General features: G+C 35.1%; 2 pseudogenes; one reads left to right on the forward strand and one right to left on the reverse strand.

Moving 5' to 3' along the window:
• The first annotated feature begins 439 nt into the window (after positions 1-439).
• On the forward strand, positions 440-6,371 carry LOC18032689 (annotated as a pseudogene).
• Positions 6,372-6,801: 430 nt separating this feature from the next.
• On the reverse strand, positions 6,802-8,780 carry LOC18032401 (annotated as a pseudogene).
• Between the last annotated feature and the right edge of the window lie 1,422 nt (positions 8,781-10,202).

Below are 10,202 nucleotides of genomic sequence, written 5' to 3' on the forward strand. Positions count from 1 at the left end.
ACAGGGAATTTCTTGAAATGCATGTTTAATAGTTGACGAATATGTGGACAGTGCAGGAATATGGTTAGTTGTGTATTTCATTTCATTTTGCTAAAAAAAGGAGGATTGAACAAAGAAAAGAACGATATAATATATATATATATATATTTTGTCTATATAAATAATTTGATTTTCGAAGAGAGTTGGTGTTGCTAGGCATGATGATTGTAGACCCTTTGTGAGTCAATATCTCAAGGGTTTATAAGAAACAAATCGGCAACTTTGTATATGATAGTGAGGATTTTACTGCTCTTGGTGCATCTTGAACAGGTATCATAAGTTATGCATTTGATGCCATCAATTAGTTTAGTTTTGATGGCAATTAAGGAAGTAAGGCTTTATCATTTTGCCGTTCTTGCGAACATGAAGCTATAAAGAAAGTAATATCTCTTTTGATACCATGACAAGAGAGGATCCAAGCGCTTCAGGCCAGCCGTTGTGCAGAGATAGAGGAAACGCTGTGTCAAGCAACAGAGTTGATGCGGAAAGAAGCGTAAACAATGTTTATCTGCAGAAATGCGAGGAATTTTCTTCAGGGTTTCTAAGGGATCGTGTTGCCGTAAGAAGAATGACAGTCATGAATGATGGAAAATATCTCCAGACAATCCAAGCGGGTGTTAATATCAACCACAACCATTTGTAGGGATGGCAACGGGGAGGGGAGGGGACCAATCTCCCCGTACCCATCCCCGATATTTTGCGTATATTCCCGTCCCCGTCAGAATTACTTTAGAGAATCTTCATCCCCTCCCCGAATAATAACAGGGGATCCCCAAGGGTCTTCGATCCCTGAATAACTAATACATTTTTTGTTTTCGATTTTGAGTTAATCATATTAAAATAAAAAATTCAAATAAAAGTAAAGTTTGAAATATATCTTACATTAATATCCATTACAAAAGTCACATACATTAAATTAGTAAGTAACGCAGCATGTAAGGGATACAAACTTCTTTTACAAACTATCGTGAATAAATTAATAGTCTAATACAAAATTGTTACAAATATCCATTACAAAAGTCACATACATTAAATTAGTAAGTAACGCAGCATGTAAGGGATACAAACTTCTTTTACAAACTATCGTGAATAAATTAATAGTCTAATACAAAATTGTTACAAATAAAATCGAATTTAGATTCAAAATTAACTTTTTCAATGGTGGCGTGGGCACTTTATAAATGTGGACTATTCCCTTTACAACACAATTAAGTCGGAGCAAATCAAGAGTAAATATTATATTAGATTAGATTATATTAGATTAAATTAGATATTAAAATTGTGATTCGTTGTGGGCAATTATAACATCTAAAAATAAATAAAAAATAGATTTAAGTTTAAAACATTTAATGAATATTAAAATTAAAACAAAATTTTTGGGCTAATAGAATTTACCCTGTTTTTTTAATGTCCTAAATAAAAATTTAGGACTTTAATTAGTTAATTAGGCTTAAAAGTTTAATAATATAAATATTTTGATATTTTTTATTTTTACCGATATTTATAATTTTATAATTCAAATTTTATTATTTATTTACTAGTAATTTTAAAAAATAAAAATAAAATTAAAAATTGAAATGGAGAAATGGGTAGGGGATGGGGATTCCACCTCATCCTCGTCCCCTCCCCGAATAAGAAATTGGATATGAAATTATCCTCATACTCTCTCCGAATGGGGAAAATCCCCGAGGGTACCTGTCTCCGTGGGGATTTTTTCTATCCCTAATGGCGTTGTCGGGTTAAGGAGGATGGCCAGCGAAGGCAATGCAAATGCCTCGGATTTTGGTGGCACTTTTGGTTATGCGGTTGAAGCAAAGAAAAATAATTATCCTGATAATCTAAGCAGATGCCAGCTGCAATATGGTGCTGTTGGACAATATTAAGGTATATTTTTTGATGAAAATCATTGTGATCAAGTTGCAACAGAATTGTCCGGTTCCCCTGTTTATGTTGTGGAGTCTCCTCAGTCTTATCATCCTTTCTACACTTTAGGTTATGCAGAAAGTCCTTTTACTAGAAAAATGAAATTTCTTTGTAGCTTTGGGGGAAGAATATTTTCCAGGCCCAGTGATGGGAAGCTTAGATATGTAGGTGGGGAGACATGAATTATATCCATAAGGAAAAGTCTTACTTGGGAGGAATTAATGAGGAAAACATCAGGAATTTATAATCAACCTCATACAATCAAGTATCAGCTCCCTGGTGAGGATCTTGATGCACTTATATCTGTTTGCTCCGATGAGGATCTCCATCATATGATAGAAGAATATCAAGAGCAGGAAAGAATTGGGGGTTCTCAAAGACTGCGAATATTTCTCGTATCTTTAGGTGAACCTGACAGTCCAAATTCTTTAGAGGGAAAGACCACACAACAGACTGATGCTGATAATCAGTATGTTTCTGCTGTTAACAGCATGCTAGATGTGAGTCCTCGAAGAAGTTCTAGTGGGCAGACTTTGGCCAGCCACACAACACATATGGGCAGAGACTCTCCTACAGTTGCTTATATCTCTGAAATTAAGGATCATAGTCCAAACTCCGCAAATCTGGGTGGGATGTTTTCAAATAATGCTAATACATTACCTCCAATCTGTGTGGCAGGCAAGTCATTGAATCCATCCGTTCCTGTAACAACAGTTTCTTCTCAGCGTATAGATCCTTTCAATTCTAATGAACATTTTTATGTGGACAGGCCATGTGATGGCAATGGAAATGATAATCCTTGTGTTATGGACAAATTTCTTTGCGACCATTCCTATAATGTGAATTCCCTAAGTCATTATGATAATCTTTCTCATGACCATCATCCATTGATGAATTACCACAAGCACAACCAAAATTTAGTAGAAACCGACCAGACTAACAACTACCACTTGCATTTGCACAATTGTGGCCTCAGTAGAGATATTGTGCATTGTACACCATATAATCAAAGTTATAAGAACTACAGATTACTTGTTCACAGGGAAAGGGTGCTTTCTGACTCAAGGTTACGGGTTCATGATAACAGCTCTACTCACCATTTGGAAGAAGCGATTATTTCTCAGAGCCCAAGAAATATTGGAAGAGCGAAACCACCATCGGTAGCAGTGTCAAGTTCTTCTAGGGGTTTTCAATGCACTGGCAAGATGTAATTGATGAGAAACACCAAGGAACCACTTGTCAGAATCAGCCCTCGTTCAAGATGCTAGAATCCTGCAATGATAATTTTAAAACTATTCAGGAAATCAAGGCTATGAATGGGAACCCCGCTTCCTCTGATCCACATTGGAAACACCTTATAGGAAATAAAGAAGTTACACCAAATAATAAAGCCATTGAAAATAATATTAACTACCAACCCAGCAGTAATCTTCCCGTACGACATTCACCGAACTCAGGAAGCTCACTTTTCTCTTTACAAATAGCTACTGCAGAAAGTTCTGCAGGTTTTATAATAGAGAACCTTTATGGTTACCAGTTGGATACAACAACTATGCCTGAGTTTCAGGTCAAAAACTCAATGCTACAAAGGATGAGAAGTGTGCTCTGACTCAGATAAGTCAACCAGTTTCCCCAGGATCCTCTGTAAAACTATCTTCAAAGGACAAGAAGTCTACAATGACTGAGCTTAGTCAACCGGTTACCCCAGGATCCTTAGTAAAACTATCTGTGTCATCTCAAGCAGTTGCTAATCAAGAATGGATAAACCCAAGTTCCGTAAGTATATTTCAGTATAATCATATACATTCTTAAATTAGACATATATTTCAGTCATTTCTGTATGCTGTCTTCAGAAATTGATGAATCCTGCTTCAAGTAGAGAGGGTACAATCAATGACGAAGACCACAAATATTACTATGGGGCTGACAAGGTATTTTTCAGGAGAGTATCATCTGAGGGGCGAAAGCCTAGAATTGCATATTGTGCCCAAACTGAACCATCAGAAAACAGTCATAAAGACAAGATGCTTGCTAATCAAGAATGCATAAACCCAAGTTCTGTAAGTATATTTCCTTTTAATTTTTATATAAAAGCTTAAACTGGCTTATATATGAGCCATTTCGGTTGTCCTCAGAAATTGACAAGTGCTGCTTCAAGTAGAGAGGCTACTATCAATATGAAGACCCCAGAATTTATTATAACAACGGGGCTGAAAAGCTATTTATAAGATGATCAAATGAGGGACAAAATCCTAGAATTGCCGTCCGTGCACAAGTTGTACTGTCAGAAAATGATGATGAACACAATGTGCTCAAGTATGCCGTTATTGTGGAAGATGTAACTGATAGTTTAACTCCAGGAATCCGTTCCTCCTCATCGGTTGTGCCATTTGTACAAGATGATGTCAGTGATGATTATCCATCTCCTATGGTAACTGAAACTGAGAGTGCCGATTCAGATTCTGACCTTGAGGTAGCACTTGACATTTTCCCTATTGTTTGTTGATTTGTTCCATTATTAAAATGGCTTTGCTGATTGACATGAGCTGAAATCCTATCTTTCTTAGGATGTCAGAGGTGATGCCGCAATGGCTGAAATGGAAGCTGCCATTTACGGTTTGCAGGTTTATGACAATCATTTTAATTAATTTGTGATAAACTTTTGTGAAAGTCTATATATGTTGAATTAAATGCATTATTCATATTCTTATCTGCAGATAATCAAGGACAGTGATCTTGAAGAATTGGAAGAGTTAGGTTCCGGTACATTTGGAACTGTCTATCGTGGAAAATGGAGGGGAACAGATATTGCCATTAAGAGAATCAAAAAGAGTTGTTTTTTGGGCAGATCATCAGAACAAGAACGGTTGGTGGGTCTTCTCTTTCCTTCTACTCAAGATACTCTTATCACGATATTCATATTTGTAAAATTTAATTTTGTTAATATGCATTACACATTTCAGTTGTGGAAAATCAGAAACAAGTTATTGAAAATTTTTGCTCTAAAATGCTTGAACAATTTTTTTTTTTGGGTTAATAAAAGCATGCATGTAAAATGACACTGCAAGATTATATCCTACCTTTTGGACTCTTTAGATCAGAATAGTTAAAATCCCACTCATTAGTATATATCTTCATTATATATAGGGAGGCAAAATCTAGTGCAGATGTGCGTTGGAGTTTGCAATGTTCCTTCTTCCAGTAACTCTTTGTACAAACAGTTGCATGCCCATCCACACTAGATAAAATACATAGTACTTTGCTTTGTGTTGACATCCTTATTTTTCTAAATATGGAAAAATAAAAAATTTCACCCAACCTTTTGTACAAAGAGATGGGAAGTCGATGCACGGGGAGTTCACAAATAAGTCGTTACCAAACAGAATTTTTTTTTTTTTGGGATGGAAATATAACATTAGTAAATATACAGATTAAAGACTTCTGGAGAGAGGCGCATATCATATCAAATCTTCACCATCCAAATGTAGTAGCATTTTATGGTGTCGTCCCCAATGGACCTGGAGGAACAATGGCCACTGTAACTGAATATATGGTGAATGGATCACTGAGGCTTGTCCTTACAAAGAAGGACAGGTGAGTCGACTAGCATATCTTATTTTCCCTTGTATCTCCAGCAATTCCTGCAGAATACTTGATCGCCACAAAAAGCTAATGCTCATGATGGATGCTGCTTTTGGCATGGAATATTTACGTATGAAGAATATCGTGCATTTTGATTTGAAGTGTGACAATTTGCTTGTCAATTTGAGGGATCCCCAACAACCGATTTGCAAGGTGGCAAAAACTTAGATAATATTGAATATGGCCTTCTTCTATTTTGTGTCAACACTTGCAGACACCCTTGCTCTTGACATGTGATTAATTAAATGCTGTTACTAAAAGCATACGTAGGCTAATGTCTTTGGATCTTTTAATTTGCGAGCATAAAATGATTGGAAGAATAGCATATTTCACTCAGAATTGACTTTCCTGCTTTTGCAGGTTGGAGATTTTGGTTTGTCAAGAATTAAATGCAATACACTTGTATCCGGTGGCGTGTGTGGAACCCTTCCGTGGATGGCACCAGAGCTATTGAATGGCAGCAACAATAGGATCTCTGAAAAGGTGAGGGTTTATTTTCTCTTTTTTTCGAATAATCATAATAGAAGCAAATATAAGTGTGAAGGCCTATATGGTGATAACATCATTTAAGCTTTCTTTTCTTTGTCTAGGTTGATGTTTACTCATTTGGTATGGCATTGTGGGAAATCATCACCTGCGAAGAGCCATATGCCAACATGCATTGTGGTGCTATCATAGGTACAATTCGCACTTGGTCATTCAAACTATTTCAAACTTTTCTGGATCAATTTTATCACCAAATCTTCTCAAGAGATTCCATGCTGTAATTGATTATCCCTTAAATAAGTATTCATGTATTTTTATAAAATAATTTAAGCTGTTGAATAATGTAGTATAAAACTGTGTTTTACATGACTGTCGAATAGTTATATATATATAGTTGGCCATGTGTACCAAATCTCAAACTTGCACATTAGGTCTATTCAGATAGATTTTTTCTTTTTTTTTTATCGCATCTGATGATGACAGCCATTGCAATATCGATCTAATTGTTAGGTTCTTTCTTGATCATGGCATATTGGCATTGCTAGTTGTAGATAGGATTTCCTGCTGCTCTTCACCATAGCCTACTGGCCCGTGTTTTTATGTTCATGTATTTTTTTCACTTTAAGCTGCACTCATTTGCTGCTGTTTTTGCTGCTTTTGCTGTTTTTTACTGTTTCTACTGTTATTTGATGCTATACATCACAAAGCATCTTAATGCAATACACGACAATATTGTCCCACATTCATGAAAACGGAGCTTATTAATAAGACAAGGCCCTCCCCCAAGCATGATGACTTGAAATAAGCTAGAACTGAGAACACGGTTTGTACGGCGGCAAGTATGAGCAGTACAAGTGCAGCGAAGAAAGAAATGATTGCCCATGGAGTGTTGAAATAATTGTGCCATAAGTTCGCCATCCACTTGTTCCATTTTCTGTCACAGTACTTGTTCACATTCTTGAGCATTTCTTTGTAATTGTTCTCAGGTGGGAGACGGACACAAACTTCAAGCCTATTGAACATCTGGGCAACCACTTCTTCGTCACCTAAACAGTTAGTAAGAATCCCGCTCTCACAAAGTATTTTCACATCCTTTACGGTATTGATGAGACCGTCCATGACATCTATATAACTAACGAGAGGACCATACCGTGTATTTTGGTACTGCTCATAATCAGTCAGATTTCGGAGTAAGGACTCGGTCCCATTATCAATTGTCAATTCTGAGATTTTCATTATTCCCTTAGCCTCTTCAAACAAGATTGGTAGCTCTGGCAACTCGTCCATTGTTGTCTTCGGTATCTTCTCGAACTTGATTCCAGCCTCTTGGAGCTCTGTGGCACATCGTATTCGTATGAACTCCTCATTTTTTACTTGCTCAGTGTTTGGAGGAGCTGTTTGTATGATAACCTCTTCAAACAAGATTGGTAGCTCTGGCAACTCGTCCGTTGTTGTCTTCGGTATCTTCTCGAACTTGATTCCAGCCTCTTGGAGCTCTGTGGCACATCGTATCCGTATGAACTCATTTTCTACTTGCACAATGTTTGGACGAGCTATCCATTAATTTTTGTATATGAAGTCCAGTAGATGCTCTATTTTTTCGCCGGCATTTAGTGCGCCGTCCGTCCGTGCTTGTGCCTTCTCAAATGCATATCTGAAGAAATTGAAATCATATAATGGAAATTTTCTTCGCCAGGTGTCGTAGTCCTGTCATAAACCTTCTGAAGAACGAACAAGGGAAGTTGATTATGAGCCAACAACAAATCACGCCCCAGTATCCTAGAGTTCCAAATTATCCTGAAAGTATGGTCATTACCGTACCCTATTCCTAGCCATCTGTAGCAAAATAGCTCAACAATAAAGCAAGCATCAAGGAGCATCATTTCCACGAACTGGTGTGAAGTAAGACTTACTTTTTCTGAATAACATTTACGAGCTTCCCCTTCTAACTTTCTCATGTCCGAGACAAGGGTTCTTGCAAGCTGTTCCCCTCTTCGCTCGAGAAGCTGTCGCTCGAGAAGCTTCTTCAGAAATCGTTTTTTGTACTCTTCCATCCCTTTCAAGTGATCTCGAGAGCGGAGCTCGTAGGTAAAAGGACCGATTGCTATCATTTCTGGCTCATAGGATTTTACATTCACACTACGTAGATGCTCAGGTACTTTCGGGATTGTAGGAAGATATAATTCATCAGGTACTTCAGCAAGTATGTCATCAACATTAATCGATACATGATCGCCATCGTGCCAATCTGCTTGTCTGCCACTGTTAATCAATAATTAATGTTGGAACTAACAATAATAAAATCATAACAAGACAGCAATTAAATTATTATAGGAGAAATAAAATTATTAACAAGGAATTGGTGTTAATTATATTAAGGCACACCCTTTTCACCTCCTTTTTCCTAACCGAAACTTATTGACTAGATTTTGTTCTTCAAAACCATCGAATTATCAATGAATACAAGTTAGTTAAAGTACAAGTTTTATTCTAATAAACCAATGCTATACTAACAATTGAAAAGCCAAATCAATAATTAATGTTGTTTTATTGATTTTTATTTTTTTGGCGTTTCACATACACTTAACTCACGGGGAAAAAGGAAAAAATCACCAATTCCGATTTAATGTGTTTTGTCTCATAGTACATCGGTATTTTCCACCCTATTATTTTTTATAAATCCACCCCATTTTTAAGGAATAATTACAGCAACTTCACAATATTTTTAATGAATACAAATTAATAAATGTTTTGCATATTTAATCAATTAAATCCTTTCATTAATTTTTTTTAAGAATCTTTAGCTATCTTTAATGAAAAATTTTAATACAATTTTATTTTATTTGCCCCAATAATTATGAGTTATAGATATTTAATTTTGTGACTTAGAATCTAATATTTTTAAATGAAATCTAATTATTATTTTCACTACCCTTACACGTATATGACGTAAATTTGATAGCCTAATAATTTACATGAGCATTGTGATATAAAGACAAAATGTTAGTTTAATTAAAGATTAATAATTATTCTAATAAAGTAGGATTAGAAACAATCAGTTTGGTATAAAATTAAAAAAATATTGAAGTTAAGAGTAAATTATTGGTAGTTTTTCCTTGTAACGGTAAAATAGTCAATTCAGACTTATACCAAGGTAATCTTTGTAATCAAGTATAATAAAAAAATTTAAGTTACAAAAAAGTAAATTAAGATAGATTTAATTAATTAATTCTCTAAAGTTTTTATTTAAAAATTTTAAAAAATAATGTGCACTTTGTGCAATTATTTTCTAAATATGGGGTGTAATTGCAAAAACTATGGGATAGAAATATCATCACACTTTTCTATCTTTTAACTTGAACATCATATTATTTTATTTTAAAATAGGGATCTAGGGGCTCATATTAGGGAAATCTACAAAAATAACACAAAACTTTCCGATTTTACAAAACAATTTGTCTACAAAATTGGCCCCTTTAAATTTTTCTATCATATATATAGCTAGCCAATTATCTAATTTTTGGATGAAAATACCCACCGCCCTCAACAATTCACCATTCTCAACAAAATGTTCAATCAACCAACTTGACTATTTTCTTAGAGATATGTTGCATATATTGCTTGCTAATTAATTAATTTATTATTTACTAAAAATTGGGAGGGGGGGAAAGAAATCTACATATTAAACTCAAATAAATCATCCTAAAATGTGCGACCTTAACTTTTTTTTTTTTAATACTACTTACAAAACAGCATAAAATGAGCAGCTCTAAGTATTCTGACGCGGAGGCAATGAGATTCAGGGTAGGTGGCTAGGATACTCAAAAATCAAAAAGTCGTGTAATCAACAAAACAAATGAAGCACACATCTGAATCTATATCTTTTTATATCATTTTATTCTATATTTGAAGGAACACGGCATGCGATCAATACAGACATAATAAATGTTACAAAAATTCAGATGTAAGTTTACCCAAATTTCAAAATCAGAGATAAAGTATCAATTAACATTGATCACTAGAATAAGAGAGCAAAGAATAAATATGAAGTAGTGAAACATGCTTGTTAAGGATCACCTTTATTACTCTCTCGCTGAGGTGATCAATATATC

Source organism: Citrus clementina, unplaced genomic scaffold (assembly GCF_000493195.1).
Source record: "Citrus clementina cultivar Clemenules unplaced genomic scaffold, Citrus_clementina_v1.0 scaffold_9, whole genome shotgun sequence".
Taxonomy (NCBI): Eukaryota; Viridiplantae; Streptophyta; class Magnoliopsida; order Sapindales; family Rutaceae; genus Citrus; species Citrus x clementina.